Here is a 27494-nt window from a genome sequence, read left to right on the forward strand (position 1 = left end):
ATTTGTTTGAGTTAATTTTGTATCCAGCAACTTTGCTGAACTTGTTTATCAGCTGTAGGAGTTCTCTGGTGGAATTTTTGGGGTCACTCAAGTACACTATCATGTCATCGGCAAAGAGTGATGTTTTTATCTCCTCCTTTCAGATTTGTATCCCCTTGATCTCCTTTTGCTGTCTAATTGCTCCAGCCAGGATTTCCAGTACTATGTTGAATAGGTAGGGGGAGAGTGGGCAGCCTTGTCGAGTCCCTGATTTTAGTGGGATTGCTTCAAGTTTCTCGCCATTAATTTTGATGTTGGCTGTTGGTTTGCTGTATATTGCTTTTATTATGTTTAGGTATGGGCCTTTGATTCCTGTTCTTTCCAGGACTTTTAACATGAAGGGGTATTGGATTTTGTCGAATGATTTCTCAGTGTCTAGTGAGATGACCATGTGATTTTGGTCTTTGAGTTTGTTTATATGGTGGATTACGTTGATGGATTTCCTTATGTTAGACCATCCCTGCATCCCAGGGATGAAGCCTACTTGGTCATGATGAATGATCATTTTGATGTGTTCTTGGATTCGGTTTGCAAGGATTTTGTTTAGTATTTTTGCATCAATGTTCATAAGTGAGATTGGTCTGAAGTTCTCTTTACTTGTAGGGTCTTTGTGTGGTTTAGGTACGAGGGTTATTGTAGCCTCAAAAAATGAGTTGGGTAATATTCCATCTGATTCTATCTTTTGGAATAGTTTGGCGAGCATTGGTGTTATATCCCCAATAAGTGTCTGATAAAATTCTGCACTGAAATCATCTGGACCTTGGCTTTTTTTGGTTGGGAGGCTTTTGATGACTTCTTCTATTTCTTTAGGTGTTATAGGGTTATTTAGATGGTTTACTTGGTCCTGGTTTAACTTTGGGACCTTGTAACTGTCTAGGAATTTTTCCATTTCCTCCAGATTTTCCAATTTTGTGGAGTATAAGTTTTTGTAGTAGGATCTGATGATTTCGTGAATTTCCTCAGTTTCAGTTGTTATGTCGCCACTTTCCTTTCTGATTTTGTTAATTTGGATACTCTCTCTTTGCCCTCTAGTTAGTCTGGCTAGGGGTTTATCAATCTTGTTGATTTTCTCAAAAAACCAACTCTTTGTTTTGTTGATTTTTTCCAATGGTTCTTTTTGTTTCTATTTGGTCTATTTCTGCCCTAATTTTGATTATTTCTTGCCGTCTACTCTTTTTGGGTATATCTGCTTCCTTTTGTTCTAGGGCTTTTAGCTGTGCTGTCAGGTTGCTGATGTGAGCTCTCTCCAGTTTCTTTTTGGAAACACTTAGGGCTATGAGTTTTCCTCTCAATACTGCTTTCATTGCATCCCATAGGTTTGGGTATGTTGTGTTTTCGTTTTCGTTGAATTCTAGAAAATCCTTAATTTCTTTCTTTATTTCTTCTTTGACCCTGCTATCCTTTAACAGAGCGTTGTTTAGTTTCCATGTGTATGTGGGCTTTTTGTTGTCTTTGTTGTTGTTAAAGACCAGCCGTAGACCATGGTGATCTGAGAGGATGCATGGGAGTATTTCAATCTTCTTATATCGATGGAGGCTCGTTCTGTGTCCAACTATGTGGTCAATTTTCGAGAAGGTGCCATGGGGTGGCGAGAAGAAGGTGTATTCTTTTACTTTAGGATAGTATGTTCTGTATATATCTATTAATTCTAGTTGGCTCAAAGTCCCTGCTAGTTTTGTAGTGTCCTTGTTCAGTTTCTGTTTCCCTGATCTGTCCATTGGTGAGAGTGGGGTATTAAAGTCTTCCACTATTATTGTGTGGGGTGAAAAGTATTTTTTTAGCTTTAGTAGGGTTTCTTTTATGAATGTGGTTGATTTTTTATTTGGAGCATATATGTTAAGGATTGAGAGTTCCTCCTGACAGATTTCCCCGGTAATGAGTAAAAAGTGTCCTTCCTTATCTTTTTTGATAACTTTTGGTTGGAAATTTACTTTATTCGATATTAGAATAGCCACTCCAGCTTGCTTCTTGGGGCTGTTTGCTTGGAAGTTTTTTTCCCACCCTTTTACTCTGAGATAGTGTCTGTCTCTGTCTCTGAGATGAGTTTCCTGTATGCAGCAAAAGGCTGGATTTTGTTTATGTATCCAGTCTGATAGTCTATGTCTCTTTATTGGGGAGTTGAGACCATTTATGTTAATAGATATCAAGGAATAATTGTTTCTGTTTCCTGCCATTATTGCCTTTTTGGGTTGAGTTGTGTCTGTGTTTTTTTCTTCTTTTAGTTTTCTTTTTTAGGAGTTTTCTTGTTTTTACTAGGCTGTATTTTCTCTCATTGTATTGGGTTTTCCACCTATAATTCGTTGTAGTGCTGGGTTTGTGGTCAGATATTGTGTGAATTTTGATTTGTCTTGAAATATCTTTGTCTCTCCATCGATGGTGATTGATAGTTTTGCTGGGTATAGCAGCTTGCGCTGGCACTTGTGCTCTCTTAAGGAGTGCATGATGTCTGTCCAGGCTCTTCTAGCTTTCATAGTCTCTGTTGATAAATCGGGTGTGAGTCTGATTGGTTTGCCTTTATATGTTACCTGACCTTTTTCCCTTACTGCTTTTAGTATTCTTTCTTTACCTTGGGCACTTGATGTTTTTACTATTATGTGTCAGGAGGTATTTCTTTTCTGGTCCAACCTATTTGGAGTTCTGAAGGCTTCTTTTATGCTCGTGGTCATCTCATTCTTGAGGGTAGGGAAGTTTTCTTTCTATGATTTTGTTGAAGATATTTACTGTGCCTCTTAGTTGATACTCTTCTCCCTCTTCTATTCCTATTATCTTTAGGTTCGGTCTTCTCATTGTGTCTTGGATTTCCTGGACATTTTGGGTTAGGAGCTTTTTGTTTATTGCATCTTATCTGGCTGTTTTGTCTATGTTTGCAATGTTGTCTTCTGCCCCCGAGATTCTCTCTTCGATCTCTTGTAATCTATTGGAAATGATTGCTTCTGTGACTCCTGATTTCTTTTTTTGGTGTTCTGACTCTAGGGTTATCTCTTTTAGCGTTTTCTTTATTGTGTCAATTTCTGTTTTAATTTCCCTCTTCCATTCCTTTATTTCTTTGGTTCTGTTTTCCTCTAGTTCTTTGAGTTCTTTGAGTGTTTTTCTTGTTTCTTCTTTAAAAGCTTCTGAATCTTTTTGCTTTTCCTCTCTTTTTTTGTTTAAGTATCTCTATCAGCATCTTGAGGTATGATTTCAGGTCTGTGTCTTCTTTTTCTGGAGTGTTTGGAATTCTGATGTTTGCTGTTATGGGAGAGCTGGGTTCTGGTGTTGCTAGATTGTCTTGGTTTCCTTGGGATATACTCTTTCTCTTTCCTCTTGCCATTTTGTTGTCAGTGATATGTTCTTGCCTTTCCTTTGTATCTGGTCTGTTTCCATGATTCTCCACTTGTCCAGGTGTCAGATGGGCTGAGCCCTGTTTTATGCCTCAGAGTCATCGGGTGTTAGCAGAAGTTCCAACGTTCTGTTTCTGGTTGCTGGATCAGGCACGGCAGGGCAGGGCAAGGCAAGGGTGCACGTTCTGTGTGCACTCCGCAGAGATCCCTCTGCTCCCCTGCAGCCTAGGTCTCCCACTCACCAGTTGTTCAGCCTCTACGAGCCTCCGTTCCGGATGGCAGATGTGCCAGGCTCCGCTCTCCGTCCTGAAGTCGCCTCTGGGTGGAAACAGAAGTTCTAATTTTCTGTTCCCAATCGCTGGATCGGGCAAGGCTGGGCAGGGCAATGTAGGGTGTGCACTTTCCGTGTGCACTCCGCAGAGATCTCTCTGCTCCCCGGCAGCCCAGGTCTAACACCCACCAGTTGCTCAGCCTCTACGAGCCGCCGTTCCGGGTGGCAGATCAGGATTGATTCTTATATGCATTTCCTGAACACAGAGGAGAAGAGATAACTTCTCTTTCCAGTTCATTCTGGGACACTCTTCTGAGCAAAGATTTAACAACAGTGTCAGGCTCTGTTTGGCACCAGGATGTCACAGAGAGTCATATGGGAAGGCTACACAAGTACCATGGTGCAATATGACCTCCAATAGTTCATTTGGGAGATACACATAAAGTTTAGTCACCCCAGTCACTGAGATACTCCATACCTCCTGCTTCAAGGACTTCCTAAGGCACTTCCCCACTGGTGGCCTTCTGCAATGGAAGTCCCACAAATCACCACATGATGCTTACCTGGAATAAGGCACCTTGGCATTGACTTTTGTTTATGTTGCCAAAATGATCCACTGACCTAAAATTTACTCTAGAATTCTCCAAAATTACAAACATATTTATGTACAGCCTTGCTATTTTAGTGCATTATTCTAGATTTCTTCATTTTTACCTTTATTATTATTAAACATAGGTGTCTGTGTACACACATGTTTATGTACCTGTTACACCTGCCCCTGGCCTTTGGGGCCCGGATAGGGTGTTCAATCCCTACTAGTGCAGTTTCAGAAGTGTGTGGGTTTCCATGAGGTGCTAAGCATCAAAACCAAGTGCCCGAAAGTACAACCAGTGCTTGTAGCTGTTACTGAACGTTTAAAGTTCCAACCATTCTAAAATTACTCTGACAGGACTAATAAAATTTTTCCTGACCCGCCTGTTCAAGGCAATGGTACCTGGGATCTCAGGACTGCTGTCTTTCCAACCCTCTTTTTTGTTTCTTTGTCTGTTTGCTTTTTCTTTCCAAGGTCATTATCTTCATCAACTCAAACTGAAATGTGAATTCCAAAATAGCTTGAGGCCCTGGTGATTTATTCAGGATTCGGCCCTATCAAAAATTAATTTTGGAAGTTTAGGCTGAGGGATAAAATCCAGAGTCACTTGAGGTTTACAAAATAGGGAAGGAACTGGATGCCAGCAAATGAAACCATGAGCTGAGTATCTCAATTCTACACACACAAGCTAGATATTCTTACCTCTGCACTAGCCAGGAAAGGTTATCCTGTCTCCCAAATGAAGGGACTCTCAACTTCTCAAACCCTATTAGGTAGAGGCCAGAGGTGGGTCAATGTGTATGTCACCTGCCCCTAGCCTGACAACATGAGTTCACTACCCTGCATCCATATGCTGTTAAGAGGGACACACCACCTGCACGGTGACCTCTGACCTTCCATGCCTGAGCATGCAGCACAAACACAGCTAAAAAATACTACAAGAAAAATAACTTGGAAGAAGTTGATGTCCAGTGTAGGTGTCTTCTATGTGTCATCTGTCCATGAGCCATAGTTAGTAATCTGTGACCTCAAACTACAAAGGAGAAAACGTCCCCATCCGAGTGAAGGAAAGCTTGTGGAGGAAGTTTCTTGATTAATGATTGAGGTGGACACATCTTCCGCACTCTAGAAGATGCCATCCCTGGACAGGTGGGTCTCTGTGGTGTAAGAAACTCGAATGAGCACGCCATGAGGAGGAATCTGTCTTCCTTCATAGGTTCTGCTTCAGGGCCTGCTCACAGGTTCCTGCCCTGCTTGGGTTCCTGCCTGCCTTCCAGGGACTACCAGTAGTGAAAGAAAATAAACCCATTCCTTCCCAAGTAGGAAATATCCTTGTCCTCTGGCCAGGGATGCCAGCGGTGAGCTCTGTCTTCTCCCCTCCTCCTAAGCGAGTACTCCTGCTTGTAGGATAAGGGAAGGCAGGACCCAGGTTCCAATCGAGATGCGAGTCGTGCTGGGAGTAATCTCTGACACAGGTCAGGGTTTTCATCATAAAATGGGCTTGTATTTTACTCTCCAATTCAACCCTCTCTTAAAGGATTTTAGAGGCTCTGGTGTGTGTGTTTGTGTGTGTGTGTGTGTGTGTGTGTGTGTGTGTGTGTGTGTGACAGTAGTCTCGGAGTCTATTAGGATAGATATCAGAACTCTGCAGAGGTGGTTTAAGTGAAATCTATTTCCATCTGATGAAGAGAATAGAATCCACCTCTGGGTGTGGCTGGCAACAAGACCTTGTGCACAGCTCTACAGAATGGATGTGACTTACTGTCCCCAAGAGTTAGTCAGCTGGGCCTGTCACTCACCTGCAAAGGGTCAACCCTCCAGCAGGCTCCTTTTCCTGAAGCAGTGCTGAGGAGATGGCAAGAACGGTTGTCCTGTAGCATGATGCTGTGCCTGTCTCTCTCAGGAAGTCCCGCCCCGGCACTGCAGACCCTTGCAGAGCTTTCTGCCCTCAGCACGGCAGAACCTGCTCAGAAAACTGGAACTTTTCCGTTTTCTGCTCCTTATCTTCTCCTGAACCACAAGCTTGCTTTTTTCTGATGCTCTTGGGTTTCCTGCTGTTTCTTTGTAGCTGTCCCACCTCCATTGCCATATGACAACTTTGTAAGGACATGGTTCACTCTCCCTCTTCTTTAGCTTCTGGACAGCTGCCAAGATCCACTGCCTGCCTCCCCTGGAATTTTCTTCACTGAATAAAAATTGTCCCTGGACTTTCCTCTGACTACATTTCTAAAGTAATTTATTAACGTGTCTAAGAACTCAAAATAGGGAACTCTAATTTTCCCAATACCAATTGGCACCCAACACAAAGGTCACCAAAGGATTCAGTGACAGCATGAACTCTGCGCTCTAGGAGTGTACAGACATGCAAATGATTCTGGTCCATGTTACATGTAGAGAGGACAGCTGGAATATTCTAAACAACATGGTGTGATGACAAATGATATTCATATTTTATCACCTGAGCTCTGGTTAGATAGATTTTAACACATATCTGTCCTGGACCTCTCTGCTGATATCAAACTCAAACATGAACATCTGAGAACATTTCATAGGGCACCATATGAACCTAGTCTCATGTAAACGTGGCCAAGGTGAGAACTAACACAGCTTGTCAACCGTGAGAAAGAAAACCTCAGAAAAGAAGCTGTGTGTGGCCATGATCACAAGACTTCCGGAAGTTGTCTCCATGTTCACAGACTGGCACACAGACTGGAGAGTCAGTGCGGTGAAGAGATTGGAATTATATAGGTTCAAAGGTCATGTATTCTCGGCTGGTTTTCAGAAACAGCCATTTCTCGCCACTGTCTGCATCTGAACTTGCATCTTAGAATAAAAGTGTCACACAATCTATTCGCTTTGAGCTAACATCTTGTAGTAATAAACAAAACCCCTTAGAAGCTATCAGTGCAGTAGCCTTCTACCTTCCACCAAAACAACAGCTATGATGTCGTCTGATATTGTCGGAGTCATGAACCAAACCTTCCTCCATCTCTAAGTATCTGCTTCTCTGCTCTCCCATCACTGTCATTAGAATTTGCCTGACTCATGACTGTATTTCTTTGTGCTGGAAGCATGCATACACACACACACACACACAAACACACACACACACACATATATATATTATACACACATATAAATTATATATACACACATGTATATACACATATATATATGTGCTGCACTCACACACACACACTTACGGTGCACTCACACACATGGAGACATATATATGAAACTGCTTCTTTTCTCAAACATGGAATTTGAGATAAAGTAAATATGTCTTTCCATGCCGTGGTCACTCATAAGGCTCCAGCATTAACTAGTTTTTATTCCTTATATGATGAGACCTGTGCTTGTTTTCAAGTAACAGTTACAACAACCAGAAAAGTCTTTCACTTTAAGAAGTGTAGAGTTTTATTTGATTCAGAAAATGATATTAAGTTTTCCCCCAGAGCCCACCATGAGCCTCTCTCAAAGTTTTCAACCAAGGGCTCCCTTCCTTCCATCCAGTGTTGCTGTTTTTTTCTGGTTGCACATCTGAACTGTGCCACAAGGTGGCACTACCACACAAAGAAGCTGAGTGTTCAGAAAGAGCTAAAGAAAAATCTAGGTGTTGGGATGTACTGGGTGGTAGAATTCTCGTCTGGCATGAACTCAGCAACCACAAAAATGTTCTGGCATAGGAGTTTAACTCGGTAGCAGAGACTTTGCTGAGCAGGCGTTTCCAAACACAGGGTTTATGTTCTCCACACCTCAGAAATGAACAAATAATAATTCCTTACGACCCCAGTTTCCCCGGGCCTGGTACAGCACACTTTTCATTGCAGCACTCACAACACACAGGTAGGCAGAGTTCTGTGACTCTGAGGTCAGCCTGTTGTCTATAGCAAGCTTCAGGTCAGTGAGGACCTAGTCAGACGGTCTAAACATTCAGTTTATGACCCTAAGTACAGAATTCTGTTATTCTCAGAGCTCCAGTAGCTGTAATACAAGACCATGCCAGCCAGGCCTCCAGCACGGTGAGAAATATCTAATACTCTCTGCTTATAAAGAGACTCTTTCCTCCTAGTGTGCACAATTACAGTCTTGGGTTGTTTGACTCTGTGGCTTTTGGTTTTACAACATTTGATTTGGTCACAGTAGAGCAAAAGTCCTGCTCATGGTTAGCGAGCATAGCCTAAAAGAGACAGGACAGCGTTCCATACATCCTTACCTTCAGAAGCACAGGTCTGATGGCATAGGGCCTCCAGCATTGCCTTGCCTATCAAAAGGTTACCTTCTTCCAAAGATTCAACAAATCGATCATTAGAGAATATCCAGGAGTCAATCCAGAACATATGCTAATGTGGGACCATGAAGTGTAGCCTAGTTCCTGATTGAGCAAAGACCGGAAGCCCTGGAGACCCTGATGGGAAGGGAAGCACTGTTCCCGTGTACCAGGCCCCTGACACTAGCCGCAGCTCCCCATAGATTTGTGGCTATCAGTCACATAATGGCCAGGCCCCAAGCCCTTCCACATGTAGAGGACATGACCTGTGGTTAAGTCGGCTCGAAACGGATCTCCATTTTAGTAAGGTACCTAAAGGCCTGAAGGGCTTATCCAATAACCTTTCCTTCTCAGACATTCCTCCCTGAAGAAGGTGTTTAATCTCAGGCCCTCCCTGAGAAGTGGGGTACAGTTTTCCTCATCTACTCCCCTCCATGACAATAAATGTCTTTAAACCATGTACTGCCTCTTTTCATTGGGATTTGGCACGGGGAGCCTTGCAGAGGGCCTTGACCTAGAGAGCCGCTGCCTAATCTCCCCTAGAAGGCCAATCTGAGCTCCCAGCCACAGCAGCCAAGCCAAGTCCAAGCCGATCACCAAGGAGACAAAGACTCCTTGCAGGACCAGCTGGAGCTTCCCACTTTTCTCCCTTGGCCTTGAGCTAGACCCAGCCTGTGGGAGCCCCAACTCAGTTCTCAGCTCTTCCTCTTCATCCAGCAGCACCGGGATGTCAATGAGCCCGAGAACCAGATGGCTTTGCCTCGTCACAGGCCAGGAAACCCCTAAGCCATCTCTGGCTGTCCTTCCTCATGCTTGGAGCGATGTCCAGGGGCTTCCCTATGGTCCAACACACGCCCAGCGGCAGCCTGGTGTAAGCGAGGTCCATTTCCTGCGTCCTGACTCCCCGAGTGACGTTGTCCTGTGGTGGCGCAGACACAAGACACCTATAACCCTACAGGCTAGAGATGTTTACTCTTAGTGTCCACATCACAAAATGCCAGGAGTCTTCTGGGGGAAAGGCAGCCTGTGTCAGGGAAGGCAGGCAGAGAGGTGGGGCAGATGGAGTTTCACTCCGGACAGCTGTGTGCAGAATGTACCGGAGAGGGAGAGACTGCAGAGGAATGGCCGAAATTGTAGGAACCTCTGGACGGATGGGATGTTAGAGAACAAGCATTCCACTCCCAGAGAGAAACTTGCAGTGTGCAGAGCTCAATCTGCGCCTGAAACAGTGAATGGAATGCACGTTTGACACATCAGCAAACAGAACTGTCTTAATGTGCCTGGAGATTTACTGCTCAGAAAGACTGTTACAGTGAACTCACCATTTCTTTCAGATAATTTACTGGAAAGGATTTACAGGGAAGCAGCTGTGCTGCCATCTAGTGGCCAGAGTCAGAATTTTCCTTCTGAGAGGCTGCACAGCTGACTGGACGGAGACCAAGACTAGGACCATGAAGGGATGGTATCATTCTGAGCTTTAGGGGTGGTTTCAATCACTAGGCGGTATCGCTTTTTTTACCATCCATTTCTAGGATATCTAACTTAAACAGACAAGCAGAGCCCTCTCTGTAGTGAGGGACTCGTGCACTTGGGACGGTAGAAAGCTAGAGGAGACGGGATCACATACATGCTCAACCATGAGGACATGTGTGCACTCACGCTAACAAAACTTTTATGCATTTTCTTCCTCCATAGCACTGACTACAATTAATGCTTTTCAACAGTCTGTTTATCCAAAACGCTTGTGTTAATCTGCTCACAACTATATTCTGTGATTTTTTAAATTATGAAATTACTATTTTTCTTGACTCTAGTTTAAAAGCTAAATAAAATTATCTTGAAGAAGGAAATCTTTCTCTCAGTGGCTCAGTTCTCTCCTCCTGTGTCAAATGTGTGTTTTGTCTATAGAACGGCACACATTCTTCTGACACAGTTCTGTAGTTCACACAGAGTTATGGCTTACCAGGAGTGCAATCTGCCTTCCGTTAGTAGAACCAGAGCCACCAACCTCCTCCTGCTTGTCTCCTCTCCAGTAAATTAATTACCTTTGTGCTGAAAATTTGGTGCCTGGGTGTGTTCTCTGCTGACTCTGAGGTCCCTTTGTATCTAGAATATGTAAACAAGTTATCAATAGCAAAGAAATTATTTTAAGGTTTTTTTTTTTTTTTTAGGAAACAGGATGGCTCAAGCCATTTTATCCAGAGGGTTGAGTGTGGAGAGGAGTTGCAGGGGTTCTTGCAATCACACAGCCATGTAGGGAGAGACGTCAAAGATCATGTGGTGACATCAGCTGCAGCTACTATTTTCCCATTGTGATCACATTTGACTCATCCCAGCAACCTTGTTTTAAAAAATATGGATGAAGGACCCAGATACACATTTCTATAAGATATAAAAGTGACCAAGAAGCACAGGGAAAAGACAGAATCACTCAGAGAAGTGAATGTCCACACCACACTGTGGTTTGCTTCATACTATGATTTTGCTACCACAATAAAATAATATAAAAACCAGGACCTCCCTCCAATGTTCATGCAGTACTTAAAATGTTGAGATTATGCAAATAGAACAAGCTATGGTCACCACTGACGGAAGTGTTTATAAAGCGAATGAGTTCTGCAGGTCTAATATATGGTAGTATCAGGGTTGTGACAGCAGGCAACAGTAATGTGTGTTATACTCAAAATTCATGAAGAGTCCTAGACCATCTTCCTGTCACAGAGACCTAACTTTATGATCTGCTGGATGTAGTCAGTAGGTCTGCTGAGGTAATTATTTCACTATGTATACATACATCACATCAACTGTCTACATCACTTACATGTATGCATTTCTGCCAATCATTTATACAGTAGTAAAACTGAGAAATAAGTGAGTAGATAATTAATTACCACCAGTCTACACACTGGAAGTGGCATGCCTCGTACTTCCTAACCAACACACAGAAGGACAGATCAAAGTGCCTATACTGAAACGTGTGCTCATCCTTTTCACACACTTTCTGTGTTCACAGCACCCATGGGTGGTTAATTTCCTACCCATCCTCACTTTACAGATGAAATCCTGAAGGGTGGAGGCAATAAGGATTTTAGTTGTGATTACACTGTCAGTGAGAGTCCTTGAGTTTGGAACCAGTACACTGTTCTGAACTGTGGGGAAATGTCTGGAACTTGCTGATGAGTGAAGAATGAGCAGACAAAGGGATGCACAGTAAAAGTAACTGATTTTTTAACTTCAGAGACCGAAAGACAGAGACACAAGACACATGCACATGGAGACAGTGAGACACACAGAGAGAAACTGAGAGACAGAGAGACCAAGAGCAAGAGAGAGACAGAAAAGACACATGTCTAGAGTTATAGATGAGGGGGCAGAAAGAACAAGAGAAAACAAAAATCAAAGCAGAGCCTCAGAAAGTAGTAACAACAGCAACTGCAGTCACCCAGAGACAGGGGATTCTAGGGTGTGCACAAAACTTGGAGAAAGCCCCCACCTTGGCATTTAACTTGAGCAGTGTTAAGATCTTTTTTGAGGGAGCCCTCACTGACTGTCCTATAACTCTGTACACAAACCATGAATGACTGAACTCATAAATGTGCCCGACTCTGCCCATTGTGTGCTGGGATTAAAGGTGTAAGCCACCAAGCCCTGCAGGAAGCTAATTTTTTTTCTTAAATACTTCTGCTGAGTTGATGGCTAGGCAACCCTAAAGGGTAAAAATCTCTAACTGCATATTTCACTCTGGGAACATTGGACAGATATAAGGGGGCTATGTTTTTTTAAAAAGATTTTCTTGTATGCTTGTTCTTGTGCATGTGTGTGTGAGGTGTCCTCTTTTATCACTTCTTCAACTTACTTTGAGACAGGGTCTCTTCCTAAATCTTCAGCTCTCCATATTTGCTGGAGTGCCTATCAAATGAGTCCTGGGGTCAACCTGCCCATGTCAATCAGCACTCAAGCCTCAGGGACACACTAACACAAGAACAGAACTGGACAGAAGGGAATAGGAACATACTGACTTTAAACACATTCTATCTATGTAGAAATAAGATGTCAAATCAACAACAAAGGGAGCAAACAAGAAATGTGGAGGTATCAAAGACAAAAATTACAGCACATTTAAATCCAAGATCTAATTTGCTACTGTTGTTAATTGCAGAATTATTAAAGCCTTTCTATAAGTAGTGTGTAAGCTCTCATGAGCTGAGCTGAGCTATCCTTCATGGAGAGATGAAATGAGCTGGAGAAAGCCCTACAGATTATGTACTTTAAGATGACCTACCTCACCAAGGTCAGAGGGCCTTCCTTGTATCCTTGGTTCAGGATGAATGGAACTTTCTGCTTTTTTGGAAAACTGAGCCAATTCAGACTTAAGTTTGGGAGTTATTTTTCCAAAAACTTCCATTTATTCTTTGTTTCTCATCATGCACCCCAGTCCTATTCAACTCTAGTATCTGCCCCTCAGTTTTGCAATGTCCTCCCAAAATAAAAACAAACACAAACAAAACTTAAAAATAAAAATAGCATAGAAAACATCTCTGTGGAAACTATATGAACCTGTTTGCTGGCTTCTCTTGTAGGATCTGAGTTAAAAAGAGTAACTTTCTATAAGATTTGTCAGAGGAAAAATGTCAAATCAACAACAAAGAAGTTTCAAACCTTCTCAAAGTCAACCAGTGAAGCCTCGAACAATGAAAAACACATTCTATATTCTAGTAGGAAAAGACTCAATAGGAATAAAAGAAAACCTCTCCACAAATAAGCATCTACACTCAACATGATTATATATAAAACATTATCATTGTCTTTTCTTGCTAACCTAGTTTTTATGTTTTTATGTTTAATTATGTACATGTCTGTCTGTATGTATTTGAGCATGTGAGTGCAGTTGCCCACAACTTCCAGAGGAGGGTGTCAGATTAACTCGCGCTGGAGTTACAGGCTTTGTGAGCCACCCTACACAGGTACTGGAAAATAAAACCAGATCCTCTGTGACGAGCAAGCAGCAGGGGCTCGTTACAGTTGGCCTGTCTCTCCAGTCCTCTTGCCATACATTTTATGGCTCTTGCAAAACTCATTATTTACAATCTTTCCCTTAGTTGTGTCTAACTAAAATGGAGAGATTGAAATGTTTCACTTTGAGCCTCCTGGTGGAAGTTCCAGTACTTTCAAATGTTAATTCTGTGAATAAAGGATAAGGAAATTTAAAAAAAAAAAAAAAAACCATTTGCTGATAATTCATACCAAATTAAAATGTAAGTTGTCTATGTTAATCTATCACACATAACTTGGGACCAGTCAATCTATACTATCTTACAAATGAAGGTACTTTTAACTTCCTAAACACCTCTTAAAAGAAGCAAGGGAAATAGCTCAGTGGGTAAAAGCATCCATTGCCTCAACTGACAGACTTCAATCCCTCAAAGCCACATGGCAGAAAGATAGTGTCACCTCCTCCATGCTGTCCTCTGAGCGCCACATATGTACATGTGCCATACGCACAACTTAAAGAGAAATATCTTTAAAATAAATTGTATAATCTTGCATATTAAATGTGATAAAGTATTGAAATGCTTTGATAAATGTTACACGTGCATAATAGGTTTAATTATGGAATTTTCACAAACTTATTTTTAATTTTTGTAGGAAATCACAGTTAGGAGACTTTGAATTTTTAGAGACCTCAAACTTTTAATGTATAGAAAAATTTAAAGACTGTAGTACTTTTAAAGTCTTAAACTTATTTTATATTGTTATTTACATGAGATATTGGGGATAAACAAAAATTATAGTTTAATAGTTATATGTGTTGAATTCACAGGAGTCAACTGTCCTTTTCGTTTTTTAACAACCTGATACCAAATTAGAGTCATGGACAAAGAACTACCTCCACCAGATTGGCCTGTGGGCAAGTCTGTGGGTATTTTCTTGATTAATGGTTGGTGAAGGAAGGCCCAGACTACTGTGGGCAGTGCCACTTGGGCAACCGGTCCTAGATTGTATAAGACAGGTAGTTGAGCAAGCCACAAAACCCCATTAAGCAGCTTTCTTCCATTTTTCCTGCCTCTGTTCCTGTAAGTTTCTGCCTCCCTCCGATGACAGGCTGAGACTGGGACTGTAAGCCAAACATACCCTTTCTTCCCTCACTTGCATCTGAATGTGTTTTATAACAGCTATGTAGAAGCAACCTAGTAGAGTCATATTTCAAATCTATTGAAAACAATGTATCAATAGCATCTTGCAATAGGACTTGCCTAGAATATCATTCACATTGTCAATACGGCAATGAATCCAAATTCTCTTTTCACTGTGGGGTGTATTTTTTTATCTTAGGATGTGCCCTGAGAGAAACATGGCACCAAGGAAGGATAGAGGAAAGAGCAAAAATATGCCAATATTGACAGAGTTGTGTCTTCCGCAGTGTTCTGGTAATGTTATCACACCAGAGAGGGTTATGCTGCCAAGAGTATGGGATCCCAGCTTATTCAGAAAATGTATGCTAAGGGTCATATGGGAAAAGGGAAAAGCCAAAAATGAAAGTTCAAAGCAACAGGGAAGGTTAATTTTAAATAACATTTTATTTAATACAAAGTGCCAAAACCCTGTAATTTTTAACTTGGAAACAATGTAAAGAAAATTGCTTATTACAGTGACTTTGAACAGACCTTTAAAGTTTTGTGCACTATACCATGATACAAGCATTACGAAAAACATGACAAATTTGAAATGTATCACAAGGGAAACATGACACATGAATTATAGCATATTTTAACAGGTTTTTCTTACTAATTTGGAAATACAGTCTCCACCAAACAAAAATTAATACAGTGACAGTTTTCTTATTGTGTCATGACTATAAAACATAGTTCAATTTATCTGCCAGTATTACTACTAAAACCAAAATTTTATTAGTTTTTATCTCCCATCAGACTGCAACTGAATGACTTCAATTAAAAATGTAAAAAAAAAAAAAAAAGATATAAGCCATTGCTTTTATTAAGTTATTCCAACAGAAAAACATTATGTGTAAGTTGTTACTTCTGTTCTTTTTGTTACTCGGTCATTGAAATGTAGTCAATTTTGCAGTACGTGAAAGGGACAAGTGTTATTTTATTTTTTTTTTTTTTTTTTAGCTTTACCATGCCATGCCTTTGGAATGCAGTCTGCTGTCTCAAGAAGTTAACAATACAAGTAAGATCTTTTGTTTCCATGTTCATGTATGTGCATTTGGAACTGGACCTTGGTATCTGGCATTTTCTTAAACCACTTCTAAACATATTTTCTGAGGCAAGATTTTTCACTGAACCTAGAATACACTAAGGATCTTTCTTCTACCTTTTCAGCCCTGGAGTTACAAACGTACCCTTTGGTGCTCATCTTTTTACACTTATGTTAGGTATCTGAGCACCGGTGAGCTTGTGTGGTAAACAACTGAATGAATAAGGCATCCCCTTAGCCTGGTGTAAATGTCTAATTATTGATGTGACATATATCATTTCTAAGTAAGTCTAAGATAGACAAACTGAATTTTTAATTATGTCATATTTTGGAAAATGAAATAAGTTGGTCTCAGTATTCACATGTGGCTAGTAAGTATGTATCATATCAGATGAGACACAGCTATTGTGAAAAAAACAGAAGCAAAATATATATAGGGAATGATTTATCCGACTAAGGAAATGTACAGTGTCAAAAGAACTACAGGAAGTGGGAGAAATACTGGGGCAAGGATCTTAAATACCACCACAAATTTTATGGGACAAAGGCTGGATACCCAGTTGAAAACTTTAAGGTGAATGGTGGAAACATTTCAATGGGCCTACGTCATGGATCATTGTATTTATGTTCTTGAGGGGTATGTTGAAATCTCACAACCTCTGCTGTCTTTCTTTCCTGGCCCATTGTTAAATCCTGATAGTTTCCCATAAGCAATTCAAAACAGCCTAAAGTAGCTTATGGGATGAAAACACTGTCTTCAAAACCCACTGCCATTGTTACAAACAGAGAAAGGAAAGCCTGTCATTGTCTTGATTTGTGTGTGTACCTACAAGCAAACCACACCGTATGACCAGGGACATAGCATAGCAGGACTTGATCATCCTGTAAAATATAAGTGCTACTATACAACAATCTATCAGTAGTAACAAAAAATACTCAGAACCTTCTGAAGTGTCTCAGCTTTTGCTAAATTATTCTCTAGAGGACTCACTTATACACCTATACTTCCTAAGTGCAATTCCATACAATATGAGAACCTTATAGATAGTGTATGGGTCAAGGAATAACATTTAGTACTTAAATGGTACATATCAGGTGAAAACTGGGCTGGACTGTTGAATTTACTCACAGTAAGTGATCCAGTTCATGTCCTCTCTGTGTGTGAGCTCTAGCATTGCCTTCAGTTGTAGTTGTACAATGGCAAGTTTCTGTCTGTCTAAACTACCCTGAAAATGCCACCTTTCATAGCAATGTATAGGAATAGGATAAATCACATATTTTAGCTCCTTCATTGTCGTTAAATTATGCATGACATTCACAAGCATAGGCATTGAGATGGGGTTAGAAGCAAAGCCCAGCACACGGAGATGGGTACATTTAGTTAGGGCAGGAATAAGAGCAGAGATTGCAGAATCATTTATAAGGCAATGATTTATCTCTAGATGCTGAAGAGTACCAGAGAGATTTGCCAGAACAATGTTAAAGGGTTCAAAGTCACCCCAATACATTGGGTTGTTACTAAGATTTAATAGCTTTAGGTGGGTGACCTGAGGACTCTGGGACATAAACTTGAAGTCTCTGTACGAAAGGTCACAGAATGGCAGATACAAGAAATCCAAACCAGGTGGTAAGACTCTGTAGGGAGAAACAAAAACACTTCCTGAAGAACGAAGATCCAAAGAGAAAAAACATACCTTTAAAAATTAGAATAAACTATCAATGTGCCAGTGTGTGCTAAAGTTTAGATAATAGTCTTTCTCCCCTCTTTCCCATTTTTCTTTCTTTCTTTTTTTGAGGCAGGATATTATGTGGTTCTGCTGTCCTTGAACTATATAGACCATGCTAGCCTTGAACTCTCAGAATCTTCCTGCTTTTGTCTCCCAAGTGCTGAGGATAAAAGGCCCAGTTGAAAGTTTGGTTTTCAACACTAAAATACATTTTTTTCGTCTTAAGAATGTGTATAATATATTATAACAAAATTTTCTAAGAAATATTAAGAGAAAAAATTGATTCACTGAGTACTTATAACATTATCCATTGTAGATTTTAGTTCACCTTTTTAGTGTGGAGGAATCAGAAAGAGCAGGCAACTGAAAATTCTGGCCTTTGGGCCAGTCCCTAAATAACAACTTCTACTTTCATGGTCTATAACTTGGAGATAATAGCTTAGCAAAGTAATTTAACATTATGTACATTAGCGATGTGGTAAAATCGCCTTCCTACATCTCAATTCCTCTCCCTCCTCCTCTTCCTCCTATCTAGAGGGCTAGTGGGTTTTTTTTTCACTTTTATATTTCTGCACTTACCATACTATCTGTACATTGCTGGCTGCTTAATTTTTGTAATTCTGTCTTTCTCTAGTTTCACATTCTCAGAAATGATGAAGTGGAAAGCATAAAAGGTTTTAAGGTGCTTAGGAATGCCCAAGAATATTTTCTATCCTGTCTCAATAGGCTATACAGGAAACCCAGAGTCCTACCCCAAACTCTTACCTGAGAACTCTGTCCAGATGATTTTTGAGGCAGAAGGAAGACAAGCTGAGTTCCTTAAGGTGTTCCAAACGCTGCAAATGGCTGAGAAAATTTTTAAAGACTTTCCCATTCAGAGATCTAAAAGTGACATTAGACAGACTAAGGCTTTCTACGTGGACCATCCGATATAGAATGCTGGTGATATCACTCAGTGAGCCCCTATCAACTGACAACTGATCAACACATTTCAGATCAAGAAATTTCAGGGTGCATTTGCATTTACACAATTTATCAATTTGCAAATCTCGACAGCATATATGCAAAGACCCTAAACTCTCCTCAATTTTATACATAAGCAAAACCAAAAATTCCTTTTCCATTAAGGAGCCATCAAGGGAAAGATCCAGTAGTAGTTCCATGGGCATGGGTAAGATATTCCTACACTCTGGAGTTAGAAAAGAAAGCTCTCTTTCTAGTTTTGTGATAGAGCGGTCAGAATAAGCACAGGCATGAAAACAGAAAGGTGAATTGGCGCGGACTTCAGGGCATGTGATTCTACAGTCAGTGTCTTGCCTTAAATCTAGGATCCTCAATTTAGGTCTCCTGTAAGGATAAGAGAGATAGAATATATGAGAAATAGCAAATGATAATGAAACCCAGTCGGATCGATGATGGTATATAAAAATGACACATGGATGACAACTCCTTGTATCCATAGCTGGCACTTCTTATACTAACTACCAATTTCTTTCCCATGAAAATACAAACTCCTTTCCTTCATCTTTTATACATCTTAAACTGTCTCCAGTCTTAAAGTTCCTGTCTTTCTTTTATGTAATGACACCTGTTACATAGACCTATCAAGAATACCCCCAATAAAATAGATTTCATAACAAACATTGACTATATCAGTCTTTGATTTAAGTGTTGGGCCAATGGCCTTACATATAAATCTTCGGCATTCACTAGATACTACTTCTGGAACAGTAGTGAGCTATGGTATAACACTCCATTTCTTACCATGTCTTTACTATACTCTTACCTAGAAGTAGAGATCCGTGCAGGATATACTGGAAAATTCTCAATAATGGCTTTCAGGAGTTCATGTTGAGGTTCCTGTATACTTAATGATCCAATATGGAGACAGTAAAAGGGCCAAACTTTCACCATAGCACTCAGTGTATTCTTATGCCCACCTTCGAAGGCAGCAATGAAAAATGGAACAAAAAGATCTCTTGGAATGTCTTCTAGGGCTTGGATTGCTGCAGATTCCTTGCTAAGCAGACTCTGCATAGCAAGATGCAACAGTTTGTTTGGGGTCTTTCCATCCATATTTGTGTACCTACACCAGGATAAAGAAACATTGAGAAGTTCTGGAAAAATACATACAGTGCTAGCAAAGTAGAAAATATTTAAAGAATAAATGTGTACTTTGCCACAGTACACATTATGCCACAGTCCTTAGATAAAATAACTTGATGACTAAGATAAAATTATCATAGATAAGAACAAAGAAGTGTTATATTTTCTTGAGACTTCAGGGATTTCAATTTTAGGGGAAGAGCATTTAAGCAGTCCTTAAAATATGTTCCAAAGTCTCAAAAAGATGGTCTTCTGTTATAGCTCAAGGTGAAAGACAGTTTAATTACATACTACATATGAAAAACGATCTTTTGTGTAAACCAAAAGTCAAAAAGCCTTGAAACAAAGAGACTGGGTAGTGTCAGAAAGCAAAGTGGCTGATTTTACACACTGTTACAAATGTTAAGAAAAACATATTCAAGAATTTGTTGTTTGTGCTATATTAATAGGTCATCATGTTCCCAGGATTATTTGCAAATATGCCAATATTTTGGCTCAAAATTTATTTGTAGATGTGTCTAATATAATTGAATAAGGATTCCAGATTCCATTGAAAAGACTGTAGAGCAATAGTAATCAAATTTGGCTTTTCCCTTTAAAACTGAACATTTAAAAAAATATCACTCCCCCCAAACTGATGTATAAATTTAATGCAATTTCAAAAATACTTACAAACATTTTATGGAGTTAGACAGCCTCATGGCAGGGTTAATAAGAAGAGCTAAAAAGAGGCACCCTCTGGGCCAAGCCAAGCTACCCTCAGCAACCTGCCAGCCTAGGGGGACTACCAATCTCTCCCTGCCTTTCTTTCACCCCCAACAGACTCCTGATCCACACAGGTTAAGCTGCCCTTCCCTCACCCACCTTCCCTGCTGGCTGAGCCCTCTGGGACAAAACAAGCTGCCCTAAACAGCCTGCTTTCTCCAGCTGCCCTCTCCCCACTTCGTCAGACCTGAGATTCCTGAACCACACAGGTTAGCTTCCCTTTTCTGACCTATCTATCATGATCTGCCTGAGCCCCATTACCCTTTCTGTCTGAACTCCTGGCAGATCAATGTGCCTTACCCTGGACACTAAAGGTAGTCTGTCTCACTGGAGGTCCACCCTAACCAGGGACATGGGGTCACAGGAAACTTGCTATAACAAGGGACACAGGAGTTCTTCCCTAACTAGAGACAGCACTGCCTTCCTCTCAGAAGGTCTTCTCTAACCCAGGTTATAAAGCTCTACCTTCCTCCAAGAAGACCTGCTCTAGTCTGAGATAACCAGGCCAGCTAAAAGCAGAATTAACCAAAAGTGGGACATCTACAACAAATATGGCAAAGAAAGATTAAATGGTGGAAGAGGAAGAGGTGGAAATCATTTTGACAGTCCATTTGAGTTTGTTTTCACATTATGGAACCCAGATGATATGTTCAGGGAATTTCTTTGGTGGAAGAGACCCATTTTTATTTGATTTCTTTGGTGTTCTAGGAGACTTCCATTTTCAGGCAGTAAGGATTTTCACACAGGAAAAGAAGTTGCTCCATGGCTACTAAGTATATGAGGTGACCGTGCAGCCTGCTGGTGGATTAAAGGAAGTAGCCAGTGAGGACTTGGGACCTAGTGAAGAACTAGACCAGCTCTGTTTTGAGGAGTCAGTAGAAGACGCCCCGAGTGACAAGCAGAGTGAGGTTTTGGATGTGATATTCAGTAAGGAGCTGGACCTCAGTGAAGATGAGTCAAGTGTAGGCTGTAGCTGGGGCCAGGGCAGCCTTCTCTGTGAGAACCTGGACCTCATCTCCAGTGAGAAGGAAGCCAGTCTCAGGGATTTGGAGGAGCTCAGTGAGAAGTATGAAGAGCTTCTGATCAAGGAGGAGCACAATGGGCCAGAACCCAAGGTGCTTCTTGTTCAACAATAAACAAAAAGTAATTGCCTGGGTTTCTGTTTTATAAGGTTTATTTTATTTAAAGTTTATCTAGAATGAAAAGAATTGCTTCTGTCATTAAAAAAGAATAATAAGAATGTAAGAGTGTGAAGATTCCTATTCCAAAGGGCCAGAAAACATTTTCAACAAAGTCATAGAAGAAAACTTCCTGAACCTAATGAAAGAGATGACCATTATTGTACAAGAAGCCTACAGAACACCAAACAGATTGGAGCAGAAAAAAATCCCTCCACCATAAAATAATCAAAGCACTAAATTACAAAACAAAGAAAGAATATTAAAAGCTGGAAGGGGAAAAGGCCAAGCAATATATAAAAGCAGACCTATCAGAATTACACCAGTCTCAAGAGAGATTCTAAAAGCCAGAAGATGTCATGCCAACCAAGCAACCATAGATGCCAGCCTAGGCTACAATACCCACAAAATCTCTCAATCACTATACATGGAGAAACCAGGATATTCCATGACAAAAACAAACAGTATCTTTCTACTCATCCAGAGCTACAAAAAGTACTAAAAGGAAAACTCCAACACAAGGAAGGAAACTACACCCAAGAAAATGCAAGAAATTAATTATCACACAACAAACCCAAATGAGAATCTCTCAATCTTTCTCTCTTTCCCTCTCCCTCTCTCCCTCCCTCCATCCCCCCCTCTCTCACACACACACAAAACCACTTCCAACAAGAAAAATATCAGAAAACAAAAATCATTGGTCTTTTATATTTCTCAACATCAACAGACTCAATTTCCCAATAAAAAGATACAGGCTAACAGACTGAATACACAAACAGAATCTATCATTTTGTTGCATACAAAAAACATACCTTAGCAACAAAGACAGACACTACTTCAGAATGAAGGGAAGGAAAAAATTTTCCAAGCAAACAGTGACAAAAAACAAGCTGGACTCACCATTTTAATATTCAATAAAATAGAATTTCAACTAAAAGTAATCAAAAGAGATGGACAAGAACACTTTATGCTAATCAAAGAAAAAATCTAACCAAATGAAGTCTCAGTTCTGACCATCTAATGTCACAAATGCAAGAACACCCACATTTGTAAAAAAAATTACTAAAGCTCAAAATACACATTTAACTTCATACAGTTAGAATGACTAAGATAAGAAACTCAAGTAATAGTACATGCTGTCACAGATGTGGAGAAGGAGGAACACTCCTCCACTGTTGGTGGGATTGCAAGCTAGTACAACCAGTCTGTAATCAGTCTGTCCGTTCCTCAGCAAATTGGACGTAGTACTACCTGAGGACCCAGCTATACCACTCTTGGGCATATACCCCAAAGATGTTCCACCATACCACAAGGACACATGTTCTAGTATATTTATATAGTCTTATTTGTAACAGCCAGAAGCTGGAAACAACTCTGATATCCCTCAACCAAAGAACAGAGTCAGAAAATATGGTTCATTTACAGAATGAAATAATTTTCAGTTATTAAAAACAAAGGCATCCTGAGTTTTGCAGGCAAATGGATGGAACTAGAAAATATTATCCTGAGTGTGGTAACCCAGACCCAGAAGGATATGCTTGGTATGTACTCACTGAGAAGTGGTTATTAGCCAAGAAGTATAGAATACTCATGATCCAGCCCACAGACCAACAAGAAGTTTAACAAGAAGGCCCAAGTGAGGATGCTTTAATCCCACTTAGAAGGAGCAACAAAATAATCATGGGACCTTCAGTCCTTTCTCTAGCTCCTTCAAAGGGGTCCCTGTGTTCAGTGCAATTGTAAGCTGCAAGCATCCTCCTCTGTAACAGTATGACTCTGGCAGAGCCTCTGAGGAGGCATCTATATCAGATTCCTGCCAGTAAGCACTACTTGTTATCAGCAATAGTGCTTGGGTTTAGTGGCTGCATATGGGATGTATCACCAGGTGAAGCAGTTTCTGGATGGTCTTTTCTCCAACCCTTGCTCCTCTATTTGTCCCATTATTTCTTCCCACGACTGTTTTGTTCTCCCTTTTAAGAAGGACTGAGGCATTCACCTTCTAGTCTTACTTCTCTTTGAGCATCATAATTTCTGTGAATTGTTTCTTAGGTATTCCAAGGTTTCTGGGCTAATATCCACTTATCAGTGAGTACATACCATGAGTGCTCTTTTGTGACTGGGTTACCTCACTCAAGATGATAGCTTCTAGTAGCATCCATCTGCCTAGGAATTTCATGAAGTCATTGTTTTTAATAGTAGAGTAGTACTCCATTGTGTAAATGTACCACACTTTCTGTATCCATTCCTATTTTGAAGAACATCAGGGTCTGAAACCCCATGGGATGAACAAAATGATCAACTAACCAAACCTGCCACAACTCCCAGGGACTAAAACACCAACCAATGAGTTCAGATGAAGAGGCACATTGCTCCAGTTGTTTATGTAGCAGAGGACATCATTGTCTGGCATCAATAGGAGGAGAGGTCTTTGGTCCAGTGAAGGCTCATTTTCCCAGTGCAGGGGAATGCCAAGGTGCTGAGGTGGGAGAGGGTGATTGGGAGAGGGAGCAATTTCATGGAGGCAATGGAACAGGGAGGGGGATGAGAGAGGGGGAGAAAGGGGATAACACCTGAAATGCCAAGGCACTGAGGTGGGAGAGGGTGATTGGGAGACGGATCTCCTTTGTGGAGGCAATGGGGGGGGGGGGGAGAAGTGCAGAAGAAAGGGGATAATACCAGAAATGTAAATACAGAGAATATCCAATAAAAAGAAGTTGTACAATTTAACAGAGGCCTGGATTAGTCACAGCAAATTTTAAGTACCAGTACTATGGTGTACCTTAGAGTAAGATTACTCTGTATTGGCAATGCACTTATTTATGTTGCCCATCATATATACTTATTATATAGATTTTATGAACTGTTGGATTAAAATAATTAGTCAGAAAATTAGTGTTGAAACTGTAGAAAACCTATAATTATGACTCTGTGAACAGGAGAAAATGAGAGACAGACAGATGAATACACACACATATATGATATTGAGTAACTATACTAAAAAGATTTTGGCTTTCTTTTGGAACTTACATTTTCTGATAAATTTTAAATAACAATAATTTACCCCAATAATTAACATCAATATGAATAGATTGACATTAATTATATAACAGGCTCTCCCTTCGTGATTTAATGAATTGTGTGCAATTAATTAATACATTTGTTTCAGTTGATGAATATGATAGTTACCTATTTTTCTTAATTGATATCTTATAAAATATAATAATTAGAGCTAAAAATAATCATTGGAGGCAGTGGAATAGAGGTACCTGGGTATGGGGGCAGTTAGGGAGAAGCTCACAGGGCCTGTAAGAATGAATGGAAATATGCAGTTGTGGCGGGTTGGAGGGAGGAACTTCTAGAAAGTCCCAAACACCTGAAATGTGATAGGCTCTGGGGACTCAATGGGGATTTCTTAGCCAAAATGCACAACAGTGGGGAGATGCAAACTGAGGAGACCACTGCTAGTAAATACAAAAGCCCCCAGTGGAGGAATGGGGTCACCAACCTAACTTCAAAAATTTTCACACAGAATTGTTCTTGTCTAAAAGAAATACAGAGATAAAAAATAGAGCAGAGACGGAATGAAAGTCAACCAGTTACTGGCCCAGCTTGGGAACCATCCCATGGGTTGTCACCGAACCCTGACAATATACTAAGATCATGTTTTGCTTGAAGCCAAAAGCCTAAAATGGCTATCCTCTGAAAGACTCTACCAGCAGCGCACTGAGACAGATATAGATACTTACATTGTAATGAGATTGGAGACTCCTATGGAAGATTAAAGGAAAAACTGCAGGAACTAAAAGTGATGGTAACCCCATAAAAAGACCAACAGTATCAACTAAACCAGACCCCAGGGAGCTCTCAGAAACTAAGCCACCAACTAAAGAGTATATGTGGGTTGGTCTATGAACCTTGGCATATGTATCAGAGGACTAAATTTTCTGGCATCTGAGGGAAAGGATGCACTAAATCCCGTAGAGATTTGATGTCCCAAAGAAAGGTGATTTTGGGGTGGAGGCATGTGAGGTGGTCCTGAGGTGGGTGGGTGGCATGGGTAGTGAAACTACTTTTTAGAGGGAAAGGGCAGTGGATACTGGGTGAAAAACTCTGGGAGGAGGGACCTGGAAGGTGGGCAATATTTGGAATGTAAATAAATAAAACAACTTAGAAAAAGAACAGCTTAAAGAAAGATGGAAAACACTAGAGCAGGGACTTCTGATATCATACTGGGAAAACACAAACTTTGTGGAGAACTTTTGTAATTATATCATCTTGTAACTGCTACAAGAATAGACAAATAGACAATAAGGTAGGTTGGGAATCCTAGAAATAGAAGCCAACACCAATGGACAGTAATGCTTAATAAAAGTAATGGGCTGAAGAGATGGCTTAGCAGTAGTTAAGATGTTCTAAAGGGCTCAGATTCCATTCCCAATCGTTGCAAATATCCATAAACCCAGTTCCAGGGGATCTTGATGCCCTCTTTTGGCTACTATGAAAATTTCACAGCTGTGCTACATAGACATCCAGGCAGGCAAAACCCATACACATAAAAATACTTAATATAAACAAAGAAATAAAGGTGACATCAACAAACCACTAGAGGAAAGACAGACATGGCAATATGCAGAGTGAGACTTAAAAAAAAAAAAAAGGAACCTTAAAGTAAATCCATGGCACATGCCATGTATTAGAGGAACTGAAACTTTAAAGATTTAAGCAAAAAGTTGAAGCACAACTTGGGATCTGCTCATGGAAGGCTGAACTCCCACATCAGCTGCACAGGCACTTTTTGGACCAAGGGTGAGCCTTAGGTACAGGTCACACTGGGAGTTCTCAGAGCACGGTGCTCTCTAAAAAAAGGGTCCCTTCCGGCCCACAGTGAGTGCCAGGTCTTCACCACTGGGACTCAGGATCTTCCCTCAGGAGGTTAAGATCCCAGATCAAGTTCACAGGCGATTTTCCTCTTGGACTAAGGTTTAGCCTGAGGCACAGGCCTGCTGGCTGTCCAGTGAGGGAACAATGGAAGTTCTAGGAGTGCAGGAAACTGGTACTCTCTGGAAAAGGGTCTTTTTTGGCCTAGAAAAGAGCTGAGTCTCTGACATTAGGACTCAGGACCTGTGGGCAGAGGGCTGAGCTCCCACAACAGCCTCTCAAGAGCACTCACACCTGAGCCCACAAAGACAGAACTGAGTCACTACTATCACAACTCACTGCCTGCTCACAAAGAGCCAAACTCCCAGGAGAAATCTCCCTCTTGAGCCAATGGGCCTTCAGACCCACAGGAGAGAAGAACACCAGTCAGAAACAAAAATATCACTTACAATCACTGACAACAAAATGGCAAATGGAAAGTAAAAAATCCTAAGCAATAGAAACCAAGACAACTTGGCAACATCATAACCCAGCTCTCCCAACCACAGCAAGTAGTGGATTGACACACACACTAGAAAAACAAGATTTAGACTTTAAAACCTTACTTCATAATGATGATGTAAGATCTTCAAGAAGCACATGAAACACTATTACAGGAGAACCAGAAGAAATCACTCAAAGAACTACAGGAAATCACAAACAAGAAGGTGAAGTAATTGAAAATGGAAACAGAATCAATAAAGAAAACACAAAAAGAGACAACTCTGGAGATCAAAAACCTAAGAAAGAAATCAGGAGTCATAGATACAAGCATCACCAACAGACTGCAAGAGATGGAAGAGAGGATCTCAGGGGCCAAAGACAACACAGAAAACAGACAAAACAGTCAGAGAAGATGCAAAAACCAAGAAGTTCCTAACACAAAACATCCATGATATCCAAAACACAATGAGAAGACAAAACCTAAGGATAATAGGTGTAGAAGAGGGCAAAGAATATCATCTAAAAGGCACAGAAAATATCTTCAACAAAAATCATAGAAGAAAACTTGCCTACCCTTAAGAATGAGATGACCATGAACATATAAGAAGATTACAGAACTCCAAATAGATTGGACCAGAAAAAAAAAT

The 27494-nt window shown here is 40.6% G+C and overlaps 1 pseudogene across 1 annotated transcript in view; it reads left to right on the forward strand.

Moving 5' to 3' along the window:
• Positions 1-21444, forward strand: part of LOC308415017 — a 37528-nt pseudogene extending 16084 nt beyond the window's left edge. Inside the window, exon 3 of the transcript in view lies at positions 20841-21444. The product of the transcript in view is annotated as an uncharacterized misc_RNA (transcript). The remainder of the gene's footprint in view (positions 1-20840) is intronic.
• Positions 21445-27494: the final 6050 nt, after the last annotated feature.

The sequence above is a fragment of the Micromys minutus genome (genome assembly GCF_963924665.1).
Source record: "Micromys minutus genome assembly, chromosome: X".
Lineage (NCBI taxonomy): Eukaryota > Metazoa > Chordata > Mammalia > Rodentia > Muridae > Micromys > Micromys minutus.